General features: G+C 39.6%; 1 long non-coding RNA gene across 1 annotated transcript in view; it reads left to right on the forward strand.

Moving 5' to 3' along the window:
- The window catches only part of LOC147002585 (uncharacterized), a 123,825-nt gene that overhangs the window by 52,625 nt on the left and 48,087 nt on the right, over positions 1 to 23,113 (forward strand). The gene's annotated exons all lie outside the window — the stretch shown is intronic.

Genomic DNA, 23,113 nt, shown 5'->3' on the forward strand with positions numbered 1-23,113 from the left:
CTGAAACTGTTTGTTATAGCAGCTAGTCCATAACAGTTAGTGCAGTCTTAACAAGGGACCAATAAATGAATAAATAAATAAATAAATAAATAAATAAATAAATAAATAAAATGCAGAAAACTTTAGTAGATTAAAAACAGTGGAATTTTATTTCTCATCGTTCTGAAGCCTGGACAGGTTCTCAAATTTGACGAGAGATTGACTTCTGGTTCATGGCTGGTGGTGTCTCCTTACTGTATCACATGGGACAGAGGGCAAGGCAGCTCTCCTTAAAGTCTTTTATAAGGGCACTGCTTCCAGTCAGCTGCCACTCCAGTGATTTTATAATCTACCAAAGGCTTCACCGCCTGACATCACCACATTAGGGACTCTGACACAGTGTGAACTTGTGGGCAGGAATAGGTGGGATAAGGGGTGGTGTTGAAGAGGGCACAAATATTCAGACGATAGCAGACTATATCATCCATGATTCTTGCTTTTCACATGGATTGGAACATAAATATTCAGGGAGTAAGATGCTTGGTGTTCCGTGGATATGAGAAGGAGCGTGTTTGAATCAGGGTAACTTGATTATTGCTCTGCCACAAGAGAGGTGATGGTAACACATGGTAGTTATGGCATGTGGTATAGGTTGGACAAATCAGAGTGCAAAATGCTTTCGAATGAAAAACTTTTTGAGCATGACATGATATGATATGGCAAATACAACATACCACATTGTGGACTTGGTTTTATTCACAGCGGTCTGAAAATATTATCTAAAAGTTACCCACCTACCAACTACATCTATAAAATATAAAGTAAACATATGTGAGTTCTGTGTTTAGACTTAGATTCTGTCTGTCAAATGTCTCATCATAGGTTAGCAAATATTCCTAGGTCCAAAAAATTCAAAGCCCTAAAGCTCTGGATTCCAAGCATTTCAGCTAACATTCTCAACTGGATGCTTGTGACCACATATATTTGAATGAAAACACACTAGTTTGCTAGTGTTTGTGGGATGTTGTGGCTGAGGCCAAAGTTAATTGTTACATAGACGCTAAAGGGTCAGATGCTCAGTTACTCCACATCTGCCTCTTTTTTTTAAAAATTGGATATTTTCTTTATTTACACTTCAAATGTTATCCCCTTTTCTGGTTCCCTTCCCCGAAACCCCCTATTCCATCCCCTTCTCGTGCTTCTATGAGGGTGTTCCCCCACCTAACCACCCACTCCTGCCTTCCTGCCCTCAAATTCCCCTACACTGGGACATCGAGCCTTCACAAGACCAAAGGCCTCTCCTCCCATTGACGCCTGACAAGGTTATCCTCTGCTACTTATGCAGCTGGATCCTGCCTCTTATTGACAGTTCACTTCACTTCCCATTTTATGTGGGATATATGATCATAGACTGTCTATGGCTCTTTTGTGGGCCCGTGATTTCATATTTGTAGAGTATTATGAAGAATGCTTAGCATAATATATTATTAGTGTTCAGTATAAACAGTAAAAATTGGCTTTTTTTGATGGTGATGACTTTCTTGTTTCCAATATTTCATTCCCCTACATTGATTTTGCTTTGATTGACATGCAGTCTTTTGTGGGTAGAACTAATAGAAGCAATTTGTCTTTTTTCTCATCTCTGCATTTTAGTAATAATCTTTGATTAGTTTCCACATTCTCTTACCTCCAACTTGTTGTGCCTCTGTTTTTACTAAATAGGTCACAGGTAATGCTGCCATGCCCCCCTTTTCCTAAAATCGGTCATGTGTCTGGGCATAACAGATGAAGTTGAGCCACAGTGGATATTCTGTTTATTTTGTTGATAGGAACAGAATAAACCCAAAGATATAGTGGAAGACCATAGATACCTTTTGTAATTTTTTTTCTGCTTTTGAAACAAGGTCTCACTCTGTGACCCTGGCTGATTGCAACATTGTAGTCTCAGCCTCCCAAGCCCTGGGGCTGAAAACCCCCTTATGTCTTCTCTTCTACCCACTAGCCTCCTGGTGTTCCTGTCAGCTGTTCCATCCTCCTGTCTCAGCCTCCCCAGTAGCTGGGACCACAGGTGTTCACCAGTGAGCCTGGCCACAGTCATTTTGTAAACACCAGCAAAACAGAACTTTATGAAGTAAAGATCTTTGTTCCAGTTGCCCTGCAACCCACAGCTCAGTGATCCATTGTTGCTGTGAATCCTCCTAAGCAGTGTATTCTCTGCATAGACAATCACACCGTTTCTTTCTAGCAGCAAATGCCCTGAAGACATGTACAGCTGGCCTTCTCTACCCAGAGTCTGTATCTGTGGATTTAACCAAGCACTGATCAAATAGATTAGGAAACAACCGCTGAGTTCTAGTGAACTATACAGACATTTTCTTTATTATTCTTTAAACAATAGAACATAAAAACCATTTACATACTATCTACATTGAATAGGTACTATAATAAGCATAGGTAGAATTTAAAGTACATAGGCAAATACATATAGATCTTATGAAAACATCATAACTATAACATCTTATAAAAAGGACTTGAGTCCTGGAAATAATCCTCTACACATACCAAAATCTATAATAAATATTTTGAATTTAACATAATCATTATAACCTCTATTTGAAGTACTACGAAAGAGTAAATAGACATCTTGTTCATGTTCTTTGGCAGTGAGGATGAAACCTGGTCTTTCTTTCTGACATGTGTTAATCTACATGAGCATTTGTCATTGTGCTTCAGTGATTAGTCTCCCAGGTCCTGAATCCCATGGCATCTCTCAATGCTCTTTAGTGCGTAAACGATGGGGCAGGGAACTGGGGAGAAGGTTCAGTGGGTAAGAGCACTTGCTGTGCACATACAAGGCCAAGAGTTCAAATACCCAGCACCAGAGACAAGCCAGACTTGGGTAGACATATCTGTAACCCCAGCAACATAGGGAACCACTAGGGTATGTTGGCCACCAGCCTAGCCTCTACTTCAGTAAGAGACACTATCTTACTGAATAAGGCAGAGCAATAGAAGACATCTTGTGTTTTCCTCTGGTCTCCATAACTATCCATGTGTGCATGTGTGCATTCACTGCACATATTACACAATACAACATAACACATACAGACACAAGCGCGTGCACACACACACACACACACACACACACACACATGATGAGGCCCTGGTTTTAACATGTCTCTGACTACTGTTGGGTTGGGCTATCAGTTGTCTTTGCTGCTATTGGTAGAATTTTTTTCCTCCCTAATTAGCTGCCCCTATTTATTATGTTTGAAAGTGAGGTCATTTGTTTTGTGCATAAGGTGAAGACTGTCTTGGGCTCCACAGGACTTTTCTCTAACTTAGGTAGGTATACTCTGGGGCCTGGCCTTCGGGATTTGAGAACTTCAGCGTCCCAGGCAGAAGAATCCATGTCAGGCTATTTATTGACAGTGAGACCAGTAAGTGTAATCCAAACTGTGCTATTAAAAGTGTTCATAATGGGCTGGAGCAATGGCTCCACGCTTAAGAGTGCTTACTATTCTGGCAGAAGACTGTAACATGGTTCCCAGCACCCATATCAAGTGGCTCACAACCACCTGTAATTACAGCTCCCGAGAATCTGTATTATCTTTTGGACTATGAAGGCACCTGCACCTGCACCTGCACTCAAACGTGTGTGTGTGTGTGTGTGCGCGCGCACATGAGAGAGAGAGAGAGAGAGAGAGAGAGAGAGAGAGAGAGAGAGAGAGAGAATAAAATAAAATAAAATAAAATAAAATAAAATAAAACTTTTTAAAAACAGTGCCCTTATACACATGTCTGAGCTCTTGGAAATGACACTAACTCACAGACATTTGTAGAATACAGTAGGGAAGAGAGAGGAGGAAGAAGAAAGAAAAAGAAGAGGAAGAAGAAGCAGGGAGGAGGAGGAAAAGGAGGAAGAGGAAGCTGTGCTTCTGTCAATGAGCAAAAGGAATGCTTAAGAGCAAAAGGAATGCTTGAATGTTGGAGTTGTGAACCAAAGCAGCTAACCCAAGCTTTAGCAGACAGACAGACACACAGACATGCACACACACACACACACACACACACACACACACATTCACAAAGGAGTGGGGCCCCACAGTGGAGGAAGGCCCTGTCAGTAGCTTTGAGCTGCCTCATTTTTTTAATGGAAAAATTGTTACAAATGGCTTCTTCAGCATATGTTATTAATTTCATTATCCTGGCATCTTGCCAGCTAAGCATCAAACCCTGGTTTTTGTGATTTCAGTTGCAACTAGTAAAATTCATGTGGGCGTTAACAGAAACAGACAGGAAAGCGTTTTTTCCAAATCAACTCTAAGCGACTATTTTAAAAACCTTTACTTGATAATACTGGCTGGAAGGAACCCTTGTTTCTGTTGATGAGAAGTGCCCTTTCCTAGAGCAGGGTCCTCTCAGCCATGATTGTTTGTAGGACTTGAACAATTCACTGACACTGAAGGAGGATACGTTTTATTTATGCAAGGTCTTAAAATAGATACAACTTTATAAGTGCTCATAAAAGTTTGACTTTTTATGCTTTTCTGCACCATGTAGTTTTTAATCATAGCTATCACTGTGAATAAAAAAAATGCCTTTTTCTGGATGAGTAAATTATGACGAGTACTTTAACTGAGAATGGAAAAGGCAGTATTAACATTTTGCTATGAAACCTCCGTTACCACACCCTCTGAGAAGGTATAATTTCATTGGGAAATGTCAACAACCACGTCATGAACCTTATTTAATGATTAGTTTCAGATCTGGTCTTTTACATGATACCTAATGGAGCAGTAGTTACTGATAAGGTGCTTATTAATGCACATTGTTGCCTATCCAGCCATCATCACACAACAGAAAATACATTTTGCATGAAGTTTACCTAATAAGAATCATTACAAGACTCTGATGCATTTATTTCCATCCTCAACAGCAAATGTAAACCTAAAACCGGAGAGAATGTATCTCGGTCTCCCTATCAGAGCATCACATATTTATTTGCTCTTCGATTCACCTTGTTTGTTAAGGATCACAAAGTCCATCCATTGTCGGGGTTGACTGATTTTCCTCCCATTCCATGCCTGGGTTGATTGATTTTCCTTCTTTCTCTTCCCTCTGCTTCTCTACTTCCCTTCATCCTTCCTTCCTTCTTACTTTTCCTCTTTCATGCTTCTCCTATTTTCATTTTGGGTTACGGCTCTCATACTTCTTCATTTTTTAAACATTTTAAAATCCTTCCAAGAGCACAAGCCATTTGGTATTGCTATATCCATTTACAGGCATGGTCACTCTTTTCTTTTTCAAAATTATTTGCTGAATGCTTTCCTTAGAGCAGGCAGAGGGCTTATAATAAATACTACATGATACAAGGTCTGAGTCTGTGGATGGGGACAGGTAATGAATAAATGTTTTCTACATCTGCTGGTATTTGTCATGAAATACGAAAATAGAATAAGGTCAGGAATTGTACCAAGGTCCTGTATTGTGTAGTCAGGGAGTGTGTCTCTGATGCTAGGTGCAGTTCCCAGCCAGAGCAAATCAGCCAGGGCAAATCTTTATCACTGTGTGTGTGTGTGTGTGTGTGTGTGTGTGTGTGTGTGTGCCATAGTGTGTATGTGTGTCCATGCACATGCTTGTGTGTGTGTGTGTGTGCATCATAGTGTGTATGTGTGTCCATGCACATGCTTGCACGCACACACAGACACACACACCATGCTTTATCTGTACAGAGCACAACTTCTGCCATTTCTCTCCTTCTACCAAATGGGGATATGCTGATGTCCTCAGGTTTATCAGGAGGCATCTTTACTAGCCAGGCTGTTTCAGTGGCTCAGGCAGTGGAGTTCTTGAAAGGGAATCCATGTGGCTGGAGCTGGCTGTTAGTGCCCATATGGTCTCTGCCACTGTCCTAAAAAAAGTCATGGAAAAAAAGTTATGTCTGAGTGTGAGGTCTACTCCTCGAGTCTTCCTTTACCTTCTATGTGTAGAAAACATAAAAGCAAGGAATTTTTCTTCCTTAAAGTCTACTTTGCACACTGACCCTGGTGGCTATGGAGGTTTTATGCCTGATGAGTAAAACATCAAAGGACTATGTCTAGCTTCACAGTCCTGATTTTTGTCATGATGTACAATATATGAGATGGAATTAGTAAAACTCAATTGTCTAATCCAAAGTTATTTTAGGTCACCAGTTTCAGACATCTGTTGGTAGTAGGAAGTAAGCAAACATCTTGATTTCTGTAACGTTCTATGGTCTTAAGCAATAATAACAAGGAGATCCAGGACCCTTTTCCTAATGTGACCATTTAATCCTCATAAAACTCACAGGGGAAGCAGAGAATACACTCATTATACAGTACAGTATATTAGAAGTGGAAAATTTCAAAAGCAGAATTCAAGTGATTTGCCCATTCACACCAATAGAGTTAAAACTAGAGAAAAGACTCAACTGATGTGCCTCCGTCTGCACAGTGTCCAGCAATGCCACAGCATATTAGTGTTTTACTGCTGTGAACAGACACCATGACCAAGTCAACTCTTTTTTTTTTTTTTTTTTTTGGTTTTTTTTTCAAGGCCGGGTTTCTCTGTATAGCCCTGGTTGTCCTGGAACTCACTTTGTAGACCAGGCTGGCCTCAAACTCAGAAATCCACCTGCCTCTGCCTCCCGAGTGCTGGAATTAAAGGCGTGCACCACCACCGCCCCGCAAGGCAACTCTTATAAAAGAGAGTATTTGATTGAGACTGATTTACAGGTTCAGAGGTTCAGTCCATTATCATCAAGGCAGGAACATGGCAGCATCCAAGCAGATGTGGGTCTGGAGAAGCTGAGGGTTCTATATCTTCATCTGAAGGCTGCTAGTAGAAGACAGGCTCCCACATAGTTAGGAGGAGAGTCTTAAATCCTATGCTTTAAAGAGATCATTTGCCTTCTTGTCCTGGAGATGTTCTTAGCGGTCCATGGTAGTCAGTCTTGACCATTATTCTTGACTGAATTACAGGGTGGGTGGGTGTGAAAAAGCACTGCCTGAGACTATTGAAGTATACAGCTTCAGGAAAAGACCTGACTTGAGTGTTGATGGCACTGTCTTACAGATGGATCAGGGCAAAAGGGATCAAACAAAAACTAAAGACAGAAGAACCTAGGTTCATCTCCCTGGGCAGGAGCATCTGTCAGTGTGGCTTTCACTTACAGGCATTAACTTCTTCAGCCTTTCAGGTTGCTCTCATACCTGTGACTCCCCAGGCAGCGACAAAACCTTTGGCCTTGAACTGACCTTTCATTGTTTGGTCCCTGGATCCCAGGCTGCCACCAATTTGGTTTGAACAGTCATCAGGCTCTCTGGCTCTAGAACCCAGAGCCAGGTACTGTGGGACTGCCCAGTCTCTTATTGCATAGGCTTATCTGGAAAGACCCCTTATCAATTTGTAGGTGTGTGTGTGTGTGTGTGTGTGTGTGTGCAATTGTATGTGTGTGTGTGTGCAATTGTATGTGTGTGTGTGTGCATATGTGTATATTCTGTTGGTCAGAAAGATAAAAGGAAAGGTCAAGTTTATTAATCTCTTTGTGCGAAGCACCGTCATTTCTGTCCTTTGCAAACCCTTATGCCTTTTTTAAATCATACACAAACAACCCATGTGAGAATATACTTCCCTTCAGCCCCCCTTTCCTCTTCTATTCCAAACAGAGGAAAAAGTTAAATATTTAAATGCATTGGCTTTGGTTTAGAAAAAAAAAGAAATTTTCTTTTTTGTCTACAGTGTCTCCCTTTTATTTAAATGTTCATATCCCATTTATTGGTTTTAAACATCAGTTGATTCTTCCTCTCTTCACTATAATTCCCAATCTTTCTGATTTTCTCAAACAACTCCCTTTTGAAAAATTTCCTTCCTGTCTTGTTCAGTTTGTTCTTCCTTAAGCCGTCACTGGACGTTAGCGTCCTTGCTGGTTTTCTTCTCACTTCTCCCTGCACTCAGACATCACTTAAGTTTCCGGCCTCCTTTATCTCATGCATTGAACGCAGCCTCTCACCATTGCTCCAGCTATCTGCTCTTCTGGAGTCTACCCTCTCACCACCCCCAAATCATTTTGCCTGCCCAAATAGGCCCAAACAGTCACCAATATCGTGAACCTTGGGTGTCTCCCTTGGTTTTCAATGTGTAATGCTAATCCTTAGCTTGACAGAAAAGACCCATTATCAGGGGCCAATCAAACTTCCTGTTGGGGCTTTATTTCCAGCTTCAGTTATGTTTTCCACCTTTTATAACTCTTCATGGTGCACATACTGTCTCTCCTGCCCAGTAAAGACTCGTTGATCCAAGGCTTAGCTCCAGGGTGCCTTCTCCCATTCCCTTTTATGATTCCAAAGCACTTTCCTCGCATCTTTCAACAGCCCTCACCAGATGGCAACATTGTTTCTTCATGTGTCTGTCATCTGCCCTGACTTTGCTGCCTTTGGCTCTTTGCCTGTCACATAGTAGGTCATTTAAAAACTCTTCTGTAGATATAATTGCAAATAAATTCATGAAAGTGTGAGTGGGTTAGTTACCTTAATTATGTGAATATCAACACGCATAGCCATTTTTTTTCCAAGAGGGAAAACAAAGTTCAACTTTACCATAAATTACTCACATGAAAGTGTGTGTTTACATATGCATTTGCCCTAGTCACTCTCCCATAGTGCATTTCAACTACCGCAGTTTTAACAGCTGTCATAGATGTAAATATCGCAATAAATTTGAGGTTGAAGTTTTATGGCACTGGAGTGAAAAATGAAAGCTTCCAGGGAAAGCCTGGGCTGCAGCAGCATCATGGGGCCAAGCATTGTAGATCACTATCGGGACACGGGAGACCACGGGCAGCAGTGAACCTTTTTTGACCTCAGATAAAAATGCAATGCTGAGGGACTGATAGCACATTGGTTTTATCACAAGATAAAAAGAAGAGATGGAGAAAAAGACAGGAATATACCACCAACACTGTAAACCACGATTGACTTAAAAACCTAAATTTTTGGTAGTAGATAAACTTATTTTCCTTTGTTCTCTTACAGTTTCTCATGTGTGCTTAGAGCACACATGGATGACTTTGATAGCAGGAAGGTGTCTTCATCTGGTTTTTGTTCCTGTACCTGAATACCATGAACCAGGTCATTTACAAAGAGTAGAGGTGCACTTGTCTGCTAGCTCTGGACACAGGACTGGTTCAGAGCATGCTGCTAGCATCGGCTCAGCTGCTGGGGAGGACCTTACATTGCATTACAATATGGTAGAGGGTGTTCTGTGACAAGGCAGAGACATCACAGCAGCCTGCATCTCCGGTCCTACAAAGTCACAGACACCAATATGAAAGCCACCATCATGATCCTCATCAACTTTATTTGCCTCTGATAGGTTGCTTCCAAGCGCCCTTAGTATTAACTTTACAGAGCACAGTTTTTAGAGATGTCCTCACAACATAAAGCAACAAAAATGTGCTGTCTCTACATAACTGCAAGGTTTCTACCAGTGCTGAGACTTGAACACATGGCCTTGTATACACTAGACAAGCTGTCTACAATAGAGCTACATCTTCAATCACTTCAGGTCAACAAAGAGACAGTTGAACTAGTTAATGTCTAGATATAATTTGTAACCACTTATAGCAAATATTTTAATTTATCACTAATCTTTTCACAGTTTTTCAAACATAAAATTACATTCTAATCTTAAGGACAGTTTGATGTAGAAAATTTCTAGATTCTAAATACATTAATATATTATTTAACTTATTCATAATTCTACTAACTATACACAGCAAAGCATCACTAATATGTTGACTTATATCCAGGTCTTTCTTCTAGACATTAATATATGCATTTTGCATTCTTCATTTTAATCTTCATAATTCTGGTTATTTTATTATGCTCAGAGTGGAGATAATCCCTATTCTGACATTTCCATTCCTGACTCTCCCTTGTGTTCCTAATATAAACTTATGCATAAAATTTTACCCTTAAAGTCTAGCAAGCTGCCAAACTCAATAGAGTCAAAGCAACCACTGGCTTGCCCTCCACCACCCCCAGTCCTGGGTAAACACTTAGTTCTCCTTTCCTCTTCTAATAAAATGATTCTACATAGGTCGAGAGCCCAGGACTCAACTTAAATATCCTTCCTGGAATCTAAGAGTTATCAGCAGTCTGTACAAATAGTGTCCTTCAAAACTCTGCCTCTCTTTGGTACCACTTCAGTTCTCATGTAGATACCATCCCCTCTCCTCTGTCTAGTTTCCTGCCACCTTACAAATCATGTACCACCGGATGACTTGGGTCCTTTTGTGTCCTAATACAGCTGAAATGCCAAGCATTGAACATAGGTTGGGAGCTGAAGTTGTAAACATGGCAAAGAGATACACAACCCTCTTGCTTCTCTTTGATGTATTGTTCCAATTATCTTCTTCACTCTTTGTGCCACTTTCTAGAACATGCTCCTTATTTGGGTAGGTTTTGGGGTGTGTGTGTGTGTGTGTGTGTGTGTGTGTGTGTGTGTGTGTGTGTGTTTGTTTGTTTGTTTGTTTTTAATCATCCTCTGGCTCTGAGAGATGGCTAGTTCCTTAGGAACAATGTTCTTAGGAACAATGAACAGAATAGTTATTCTGTTTTCACCTCCTGAAAGCATGTCAGGCAAGAAGAAACAGGAGAAGGAGAAAAAAAAGAAGGAGAAGTGGAGGCAGAAGAGGAAGAGGAAGAGGAGGAAGAAGAGGATGGAGAGGAGGAAGAGGAAGAAGTAGAAGAAGAAAAGGAAGAAGAAAAGAAAAACTAAAACAACAATAAAAAAAACATGTTTAATGTGTAATTTGAAGCGAGTCAAAGAAGCTACTTTTAAATTTAAAACTCTAAATTCCTTAAGTGCTTTCTAGAACATGCATTAGTTAAAACTCACAAGGTCAATCAGCATCAGGAGGACACATCTCCAAAGTCTTTCATTTGAATTGTATCATTTATTACCTGTTGTGGAAAAATTCTGCTACAATCAGTACTTTAAAGGTTCCTTATTGATTTTTCTGTCCTTTTATTCTTTTATATCTCTTAGATACTTGTTAATTAGAGGAGAGCTCATTGGGATTTTCACCATTATATATTGTACAGCAAAATTTGAAAATTAAACTTTTAAAGTTATACTAGAAAGATCAAATGAGGATAGTGTGGTTGAGACCATGGAAGAAGTTCCATGCAAGGACCTTCTCTGGGTCTACTGCTGTTAAGGTCACACTTCTCACCTCCACTTACACCCTCCGTGCATAACTGAACAGGGTGGTCCTTAGTGCACACACATTCATTTTCTTGATAAAAAATATTTGTTCTTTCTTCAGCTCTTATTTGCGCCTGATCTAGGTTCAGATCCCTCAGATGTTTTGACCTTGCAGCTACAAGATAGCGTATATGTAAAACTCATTTTGAAGACTGACGGGAACATCATTTACTTTCTGATAGTGCAGGGAGATTAGCACAGAGGAGAATGAGCAAATCTCATTGCTCTCTTCAAACAGAGGGGGAGTACAGCTTAAAGCACTCTGACGTGCCCGGTTCTCCTCCCGCTCCTTCAGAGTTAAAATTGTACATGATTCACAAATGCTCTCCACTGAGGAAACCACAGTGGCTCTATTATGTGAGAGCTCTGGTTTCAGGATGTTGCTGCAAGCTTTCCTTGGGGATTTTTCTATAACCTTGAGCTACCCCTTCAGACATCCTTTGCCAGTCACGTGTGACTATATAGAATCATATATTACGTAGGAAAAAAATAGCTTTATCTTTAATTAGATTAGAAATATATTTTTCCATGAATCTCTTTTAGTTCTCTCTACCCTAAGTTCAGAGCTGGCTTTTATTTATGATTGTATAGAATAACTGTAGTTTTTGAACTCAGAGAATGTCCTTTTCAATGAACTCTGGATCTGGCCTATTAGCTTCAGTGCTCACATAAATACTTGATTGTTGCTTGATTATTTATGAAGGGCTTCAGTCTCCAAGTTTCCCTTTGCATTGTTTAGTTTTCCACTAGATGTTTTGGAAACATTATAAGAACAAAAAGATACAGCACAGAAACCAAAAATATGTGGTATATAAAAAAAAATATGGGAGGTTTAAATCTTGCTACTCCTCCACTACTAATTTGCTTGAAACCAATTTCCTTTTTACTTAGGAAAAAAATTATTTCCTGGCTCCTAATGAAAGAGTCAATATTAGAAAATGTTTCATGGAGGTATAAATACTTGAAAAATGAAATTCTCTGTCAACTGAATTCTAGCTTACTAATTCATTCAGTAATAACAATTTTCTGTGTTTTCTTCTGTTGTTGGAAGACCACAAAATTGCAGCTATTGATGTAGGAAATACTTAGATCCAGCTTTGAATATTGTTTGATTGTGTTGTGTGATTATAGCATATAAGCTCTATGCCTGCTTTTGAGGCATAGGCTACTGAGTCCAGAGCTATTGTTTGGTAAAAGTCGGACATAGTGCTGCTGATCTCCCCTTCATCATTTCAGACAACATCTACAGGACATCAGATATAATTTCTAAGAGCACGAAATTCTAAAATTGAAATATATTCCTATTGTTTCAAAAACATAAGAACATCATAGGCCTTATAGAGTGGAGTGAACAAAGAAGCCATGCACTAAAACATCTTTCAGCATGGGACCAAATAAAGATCTCTAGAAGAAGTCTGGTGTACCCAAAACACTCTGTGGAGTAGCTGCTACGGGACTTTCATGAAACTATGGACTTAACATTTCTGTAGTTAAAAATGGAAAAACATTGCTTAATCATTGATACATTGATAATTGATAAATTTCAAGAAGTTGCACTTAGAATACAGTCATTCTCTTCTTGCCAGGACTTTAGGCCACCTTTAGAAGCAGTAAAAAGTAAAAATTAACGAAAATATATAAACAACAAATATTCATGAAAAAAGTTGCATATTCTGATAAAAAATAGTAAAAATCATGTTTAATCCACACATTTAAACATAAAGAAATAATAAATCAAAATGTCTAGCTTGGTGGAATATTGCTAGTACTCATCAGGTACATAGCAAAACCATGTTCAAACTGAACAGAAAATCAAAACTAAAATAATAGTAACCAAATGACAACCAAAGCCATGACACAACTACCTGATCTTACTATTAATAGGTACATGTTACCTGTAGTTACTTGTTACTGTTTTTAACAAATATATCTATTTTTATACAACACGAAAATTCCTTATAGCCAATAATAAAGAGCTTTGTTATATACTAAATTAGCATTTAATGTACATGCTAGATAATAGTGGGGAAAACCCAACAAGTTCCCATTGCCTATGTAAGCTATGGGTCTCAGTTTAGCTGATACACCTTGAAAGCTTTCTAAAAAATCCTCAGACCAGCATCTCCCCATATTAGTTCATCTAGAAGGCGTGGTCCAGCTACATGCTACCTAATATGCAACAAGTCAACGTGAGATACCTGTTGTGCCCTGGGACACGGGATGATTGTCATTGATACTCTCTTCAGGGTTGTCATTAAATACGTAATTATATAATTAATTAATTGAAGGGCATGCCCACCGCAGGCTGCAATGCAAGGGCCGAGAGCCATGAGCTGCATGTGAATGTCACTTACTATAATAATACCTGGCACAGGGAACAAGTTCAGCTAACCGTCAAAAATCAAAACAAAACAAAACCCACATTTGCCACAGGGTGAATGAGTATTCTGGCTCGGCATGGCATTCATAGTTGATGCCTGCTATCCTACATTATTTACTGAAAGTCAACTTCATCCCAGTTTATATGACTAAGGAAATAAATGACCCTAACTAGATATTTGGATATAATGATGCATCCATCCATATATTAAATAGTACAGCACATTGCACCTATTTCAGTCAGACTGAGAGTTTGTGATGAGCAGAAGACAATAACAAGAAATTAATATGACACCCAAACTAATTATAATACATGATATCTAAGGATGTCCAGTGGATGAAGAAAGTATATAAGCGCATACCTCCCACATAAGAACAAGACCAGAGTTCAGATCCTCAGATGGTAAAGCACACATGTGTAATCTACATATGTACCTACAGCAACATGAGTGGCAGAGAGAACAGAATCCCTGAAAGGCTTCAAGGCCAGCTAGCCTGACACATGAAGCAAAGAGCAACACATTTGTATTATACATATTTATGATATATAATGCATCCTAAATATACTAATATTTTATATATAATACCATATGTAATATATATGCCATACAGACTTGTTTGTTTTTCCAAAACCTATTTTCCCCGTGACACACTGAAATTTTCAGAGGCTTAAATCTGCCTTTGATAGGAGGTATCACCGTGCTATCCTGTTACTTCAAACAGCTGCGCGTAAACTTTGTCCTTGATCATCAGCGCTTAGATTTGCAAAGCCTTCGGAATCCTCTGGCTCACAGCATCTTTACACTGGACATTGCTATCACTCATCTGAATGCACATTTGGAAGTTTGCCTGTGGGGGTCGCCGGGATTAGTGTTGCGCTGCCGCTTTTGTGGAGCTGACCTAATGTTGCTATCTTGTCGCAATCCTGATCTATCTACTGTTCAGGATAAACAGAGGCTCAAACTAATCCCAGAAAACACCACGCAGTAACTTTTCATTTCAGAGCGGGCACAGGTGAGGAGAGCTAAGCTCTCCCAGGCTGCCCTGTTGCTCAAAACAGGCAGAGATGGGTCCAGGATCTTATCGTTCTACAGCCGACCCTGATTTGGGGAAATCTGAAATTTTTCTGTTCCGGAAATGTTATCGTTTTTTGTCTTATTCATCTTGTAGCCGCTGTAGCGGGTGCATGGTAATTGCTAAATGGCTAAGGACACATGCCCTGGACTCTGTTCTCTGTGCCCTGGACTTTGTTCTCCTTTATTCAACCATGATTTAGCTCAACTGAGAGAGAGTGCTTCAAAATATTTGGTGTGCTGATAAGATTTTTTTGCACATCTGTTTCCCCAGTAAAAGGCTTGTGTGAAAGATACTTATCAGTTGTCTGAAGAGTCAGTTTGGAGTCATATCTAAAATTTGCTCTCGATTTTAGAAGTCTTTAAATTTTCTATCTTATTACCAAACTTATCATTCTAACATGTCAGGACTGAAAGTCATCCAGGCATGGTGTCTCCCACCTATGCCCCCTACACTTTGACAAGAGAAGCAGGAGAATAAATCTACAGGAATTTGAAGATAACCTGGGCTACACAATTTTAGGCTAACCTGAGCTACAGAGGGAGATCTGATCTAAGAAAGCAAAAGAGAACTGAGCACAGAGAAACGAGAAAGATGGAGAGGAAGTATGGAAAGAAATGGGGGAAAAAAGGAGGACCAGGTGAGAGAGAAAGGAAGCGGGGAGAGGAAGAGCTGGGAGGAGGGAAGGGGAATGGAGGAGAGGGAAGGAGAGATGGAGAGAGGAGGAAAGGGGAGGGGAGACAGGAGAAGGAAGATGAGAAGAGGGGAGAAGGGGAAAACAGAGGAGAGAAGAGAAAAGAAGAGGGGAGGGTAAAGGAGAGGAGAGAGGAGGGTTAAAGAGAGGTGAAGGGAGAAAAAAGGAGGGGAGGAAATGGGAGAGGAGAGGGGAGGAGAGAAACTGAGATTGAAAGCATGAAGCAAGGGTTGATAAAATGGATGGATGAGTAAAGGCTCTCACTGTGCCAGTCTTGTGGCCTGAGTTCAATCCTCAGAACCTACGTGAGAACCTACTATACAAAATTGTGCTCTGAGTTTTGCACACATACATACACATATGTATGTATACACCTGCATACTAATAAACCACCATAGAGTAAAGGAGGTGGCCAGAGGTCATTAACACATGACGTGGATTGATATGTGCCCAATGTTTGAACGAATATTTGCCTTGCTGCTTCAAAGGAATATCATTACTGTGATCAGACTATTTGCAAAAGTGAAAGAATTTTGAAGATTAAGGTCATTGGTTGGTTGATTTTGAGCTAATCAAAATAGAGGGTATCCTGAGTGGGCCTGAACTAACTGAAAGAGCTTTTGACTATTGTCTTTTAAAAAAGCAAAGCACAGAGAACTTTTATGGTCAGAAATTGCAGGCTGACTCCAGCTGAGGGCTTTGGTGTTATATCACAAGGAACCAAGTTCTAGCGACAGCCTGTGGGTTTCAAAGAAGTACCCAACCATTCAATAAATTATAACCACTTCTGACTCTGGAATTTAAGTGGATGAAACCATTAGCAGAAGATGCAGCTTCAGTCACAGCAAGTCCCTGGCCTAATAAATGCATGTTGCAACTAACATATTAAATGCATTACAAATGAAAACGAACTTGGCCCTATAGAAATCCTAGATTAGCTGTTACAGTGGCTGGCAAAATGGATCTACTCCGGAAGTCAGAAGGAAAGGGCTGAGGTGGAGAGTAGCTTTGATTCTTGCTTCCAGATGTCCCCTGATTTGGATCTCCTGTAGTAAGAACTGAGTTACTCGCACTGAGCCACGTGGGACATTCTTGAATACTGACCTTCGTGAGTTCCCACTTCTGTTTTATATTTCCCATTTTTCCCCTGGTGTCATCTGCTTTCCTATCCCCCCTGCTTTTCCTAGTCTTTAAACTTTGTACACATTCACGTGTCAGTATAACTGTGCATACGATGTGATTTTGGAGGTCAGAGGTCAGTCTCAGGTTTTAGACCTCAGGTGCTTTTGATCTTCTGCTTAAGACAAGCTCTTTCCCTGTTGCAAGTACATCTACTGCTGCTGTTATTGCCCATGGGTATTAGACTCTTGCTTCTCCAGCACTTCAGTGGGAAATTACACCAGCAGAGGGTCTGTCCTTCAGCTTTGAACTAGAATAAAATCACTTGCCTGCCTTGTTCTGAGTCTTCCAGAGTCTTTCAGCAAATGATAGCAGGCTTTTAGAATCTACAACATGTCAACATTAGACTCTACAATATTAGACCCTACCACGTATATAGCCATTGTTGGACTGTCTAGCCTCCTCTAGTGTGAACCACTCTAATAAGTCCTCTTTTGCAAGTACACACATACATGCATTCACACACACATACACAGGAGCGCATGCTTGCATGCGTAAATGTTCCTGTTCTCTAGAGAATTCTTACTGACAAAGATTTAGCACTGAAAGTCTTGCTAATCCTCGAGATGCACTAAGGACATGCTTTCTATTTTACAGTCCAAAATGTTTGAATTATTTTATAATCTTTACCAAAGCCATGCCCTCCTCAACCTCAGCTTTCATCATGTTCCTTTTATGGCAGAGCAAGACATTGTTCACAGCTTCATGAAGCTCTTATCTTTGTTCCTGATTCTCCACTGTGAATTTGCTCGGTGTAGTTTCCACATCATAGTGCTTGAACTCTGGGCTACCTTGAAATTTAGCTACAAGATTAATTAGTCTGTCACCCTTAAACTCTGTGGCCTCTACAACAAAAGTCTCAGGCCATGGATAGAATGTAGACACGTTCTTTGCGTTAATGCAATATGAATGTCTGCTGCCCCAATTCTCAATGCAGAGAATTATCATCGGAACTCTCCTGCGTACAACCTTTGTCTGCATTTCTACTGCATTCTGATCCCTCCATTAACCTCTGGTTACAGATGTTCTATGCTTTTACAGCCTGCATCTCCTGACTCTTCCAAGTGCCTTCCACAAGTAAGTTCCAAAAGCTGCTGAGCTACATCACCAGGAACAGTCACAACAAACCCTCACATGCCTATGGTACCGATGTTTTTGTTGATCGGTAATGTTTTATTGATCAATACTTAAAAGAATCCACATAAGGGATGAAGGGTTCATGTTAAGTTCATTCATCAACATATTATATGATCATATTTATCACTCCTCACTATATCACTGCCATAATTTTTGTTTTCTAGCTAGGAAACAATCAATTCATTAATTTTTGTCTAACCTTTGTCCATTTATAAAAATGATGCTTATCTAATGTTTTTAGAACCTACAGAAACAACTGAAGTCAAGAATAAAAACAGGCAGATTATGCCAAATTAGCTTCAGAAGGAAGTCTCTGGAAATCTCGGTGCCCCCTTTTATTTCACAAGATAATGATAATGAGATAATACCTAAATTGAAAAGTTCTCATTAGACTAGACTATAGAAATCTGCTTAACAGAAAATAAGTGCTCAGAAAATTTTTGCATAGCAAACACACAAAAATTAAAAAATTGTAGATTCTGTACAGATCTAAGTATCAATATTTTAAAACAATGTATCCCCACATTTCATGTCTACACCCTATAGTCCTTAACTTCATAGTTGACACCACCATTTAAGTTTCTCAAACTCAGTATCTATTATTTCGTTTTTAAGTGTTAGTGATGGATTCTTGTAACTGCTTTGCCATGGTGGTTTAATTTAGTAAGGATGGCTCATACATCATTGGCATCTGCCTTGAGGACCGACCTTAACTCTTCTATATGGATGATGAAAATACCTTCTAAATGAATTGAAAAGTGGTATTATCTTGAAATATGAATAATCATTAAAGTGCAACTGCTTTCTTTCCACCCTAAGCATAAGGAATAAAACGGGAGTGGAGATTTCCAGAGACTTCCTTCTAAAGCTCATTTGGCATAATCTACCTATCTGTTTTTATCCTTGACTTCACTTGTTTCTGTGGGTTCTAAAAACATTAATTTTCATTTCCTCCTTAAAATTTTCCCAGTGATTGTTTAGAGCATCTATGTACCATTTTCCTGCTGCTTAATAAGACTCGGGAACAGTGTCTGCCTGACCCCCTGTCACCACAGGGAGAGGCAATAAAGACTTTACAGCAAGGTTAAACCTTACTGGGAAAATATTTAAAAGCTCATTAAAGTAATTATTCCCTGGAAGCCGGTGTAATTGTTTTAAAATCAGATTTCTGGAGCTGTGCAGCTGAGATGTGAGCATAAAGTTAAGAGTTAAGCACACGTATGTCTTTGGCATTGCATCCTACAGTCTTTCAAGAAGATGGCTTGAATTTCATTGTGAAATTGACCAGATTAAATGGCTTACATAGTGTCGTTGTCTTGACTGTTGGGCTGAAGATCCAAGTGTAAAGTTCTCTTCTGTAAAGTTCTACATGGCGTGCTTCAAGTGGTTCATCAGTCAGCTTTCTTGATGGCTCTGTTTTCTATTTTATATTCAACATGTCACCCACTTAGAGATGCTCTGAGGAGGAAGTCTGAATCCAGCCTGACTCATTGGGACATCTCAGCGACCATATCTTTCATACTTACACTTCATTTACATAAATTATTCAAATAATTTTCCATGCTTTGGTTGAGCTGGACTTTAGTGACACCATGGGTGGATTCACGTTTGTGACTAAAGCTCCGTGTATGTGTTGAGACAAGAAAGGATGACAAACTGAAGCATTTACAAGCATTTATTTCCTTACCAGGGCAAAGATTTGATGATGATCAACAGTTAATAGGACACTTAGCAGACACTGGATGATATATATGTGCCAAATTACCAGGAAGATGACTTTTTGACAAAATAAAATGTTAAAGCACAAATAACAAGATATGATAATTTAGGGGGTTATTTCTAGTAGAAACATAACTGAAGACTTTGTGTTAAACTGTCAGAGTGTACTGGAAGGTGTCGTAACCTTGTCGTTGCCCTCTTTCGAACTACCACACATTTAGTAGGTGAAAGTAATTAATGATGATGATGATGATGATAAATAAATTATACTGCCTCTCATCAGAAGTCTCAGTGAGTCCAACTTGTTTTTCACTCTGAATAAAATTATTTTGTCCTATTCCAGCTTGTTGGTTTTTGTTTTGTCTTCTCTTATTTTAGATTACTTTTTTTTTTTAACTATAGGCTCAAACTAGGAGCCAAAATACATCCTTCCTCATTACACTGCTTTGCTAAAGCAATTTAAAAGGTAACTAATATACACATCTGCACTAAAACAGACAGACAGACAGACAGACAGACAGAACGAACCCTTTGATACTCTGAGACAAATGCCTCTTTCGGTTATTCTCTCAGGAATTCTGATCCTGGGGATGACAAAGTTTCTATATTCTTTCACATTAATTTTTGTGTCAATGACATCATTGTAATAAGGCATTAAGAAGATGTAAGTACAAGATAGGGCTGAAATACTTAGAATTTTTGTATCTCCTGTTCTATGAGTTTTATGGACTACATCCAAGAGGCTGAGAAGCTATAGACAGTGCAGGCAGGTGCAGGCTTCCAGGCCAGTTTCCACTCACTCTGCCTCCTTTTACATCTAGTAAAAGTTGCCTAATATTCGTCAGCAGAATGCTTTTTTCTACCTAGGTATTCTAGAATGGAAGATTGCATGGATATAAATCAGAAATTTTAAAGCTGAAAAAAAAATGTCACCAATTCAAATCAAATTTTAAATTCTTTAACAGGAAACTGAATTTGAGGAGCTGACCCTAGAATCAGTTATAGCCTGCAAGTGAGGGTAGGTGGCCAGAGTCTGCGCAGAATAAACCAACTAAGGCTGCAGACTAGGACCAGGGAAGCTCCAGGAGGCCAGGAGCATCACACAGCTCTGCTGTAGTAACAGAACATAGTGTTAGCCTTCGAAGGGAACAGCTAAGACAGACAGAAAGCTGCTTTATAGATGCAACTGTTTTTAAAAGCATGAAGAGGGAAGGTTATGGGATAGCATTCATTCTGCTTTTAAACAGAGACCATGAAAAAAAATTTAAAGGCACAGGACAAACCACTTACAAAACCATTTAAAGCTGTAAGAAGCCTAGACACATTTAGTTCTTATATTCACTTTCCCACAGTCTTTAGGCGGCTGAGAGAATGTTTGCATCATAGGATAGAGGCATCTTCATTTTCCGGAGTCTTCAAACAAACGGGAATGTTCTGAAAAAACTGTGACTATGATTTGATATGGAATGTGTTTAACAGCTGGAAGGATTTCACACTTACACCTCAATTTACAAAGCTTCTTAGCTGACATTGTTTCAGCTTTAAGCTTAGAAGACATGAGTTCCCAGAGAATTTCTTTCCCCTGGATTTGAAAATTATTTGTGTCATGAAAACAGGTCACTTTTAGAAGGAACTTATCATGGCAGAGCCTGACCAAGCGAAGCAGAAATGCACAGCTTCAGTAGTTCCTAGAGTCTTTTCCTGCTCCCCATTCCTTCTATTGGCCCAGGCAGCTTCATTTTCAGCAGTCAAAGCCCCTTTACTTCCAGGCAAGCAATCTGTGCTTTCAAATCTCATATCCTTAATTGGCCCAAGAAACTTCTTACTGTGTTAAAAGAGAAAACACAGCATTCTGGTGTGATGAATAATGATAACAAAGAACTGAAAACACAGCTTCCAGCCAGCTCCCTCGTGCGTGTGTGTGTGTGTGTGTGTGTGTGTGTGTGTGTGTGTGTTTGGTGTGTTGGTGATGCTCCTGTGGAAAATTGTTCCCACCTAAAAATGAAGAGAAGCAGAAGTTTTTCTGGTAAGATTAAAAATGAAATAGAAAGATGCCTAACAGCAGGGGATCCACCCGTATCATACTCCTGGGCAGTACCCATCTTGTGTTCCCAGTACACAGGTGAGCAGACAAAGGCATGGTATAGCACCCCTCACCTATGACCTGTCCCAAGAGAGAGCCCATCCAGGCAAGAACCTCCTTTTGTTTTTGCAGATTTCTCTAAGTTCAAGAAAATTGATCAAAGCTTGGACTGTGTTTTTTGAATGGTAATTTGATGCAGCTCTTAAGAAAATTTTACGAAATTACCAGTAATAGGACCATCATCATTAGGCATCAAGCTGTCTCAGCCTTGTCTGGGTTCTTTGAAACATCATTTTCTAGGCACTATGTACCATTCACATTAACGCTATTCAGGATTGCATCTTTAATCATCACATTATTTCACAAATGTGGCTGGATCACATTCGTTTTAGCAACTATTCTCAAATACTTCCCTAAGAGAATTTGTGCGTGTGTGTGTGTGTGTGTGTGTGTGTGTGTGTGTGTGTGTGCGTGCACATGCATGAGTACCATACTGTCATGGAAATGGCAGAGACAAGGAAATCCAACATAGTGGCCTATTGATTTGACTACTTTTGTTTGTGTTACTGATGGAGAAAAAAAAAACAAGGTCTCATGCATAGGAGGTATATGCAAGCATTCTGCATATGCAAGAATTCTGATGTTGAGCTACATGGCCAGGCCAATGGTTTTAATTCTCATGCTACAAACTATTTATGTGTCATGTGACAGAAAATTACTCTCCTTCCCCAATTACTCTCCTTCTGTATACTCATGTGTGTTATGATACATGGAAACAAAGTTTGTTTATATTTCTATAACATGATGTGATGTGACACTATTTGGGGGGGACATTTGAACAAACCAATGTTCACCTCAGATGAGAAACTGATGACAGGCCAAAGATGCCACCAAAGTCCAGTCTGGTGACCCGATGTGTTTGACAAGGTGGCTTGCAGGGTATGTAAGGGGTTACTTAAGAAAGCAAGAATGGCTTAAAGTAGTTATAACATCTAAAGTCCATACCAATATCATACCAATAAAGTTTTCTAAAGCTAGAACAGAGAGTTTACTGCATGACTTGTAGACAGCTTGGTGGGTTAGAGAGTGTCTTTCACACAACTTGGCTGATCTTGCTGTATCCTCAACAGTCCTTACTGCTTAGGAGTGTGTTATCTTGAAAAGGCAATGGACGTGTACATCTACTAGGTTTTTGTGACTTCCTGGGGCTTCTGAGTTGCTTATTTCCTGGGATTCTAATTTAGAACTTCTTGGATCTTAATACGCCTCCTTTACTTCCTTGCTCTTGAGGAACTTCAGAAGAAATTGCTACAGTACCTATGTATGAAGTTGCGTCTGAAATAAAACATAAAGGCTGATAGGGCTTAAGAGATCATTATTCTTCAGTCTATATCATAGCAACCCTGTACCAAGTTTTTCTGTTTTGTAAGGAACTCCAATATAATGGTAAAAGATTAATTCTAGAATTCATTTTCAATATTAAAAACAGTAGCCCTGAGAGTTAGTATACATCTCAACCTGACAGATGTCAGCCTACGGAAATAAATCCAGGATGACTGTATGAGTTTCCTGTTGGC

This window comes from Mus caroli, unplaced genomic scaffold, assembly GCF_978045245.1.
Source record: "Mus caroli unplaced genomic scaffold, Mus_caroli_1 scaffold_9, whole genome shotgun sequence".
NCBI lineage: Eukaryota > Metazoa > Chordata > Mammalia > Rodentia > Muridae > Mus > Mus caroli.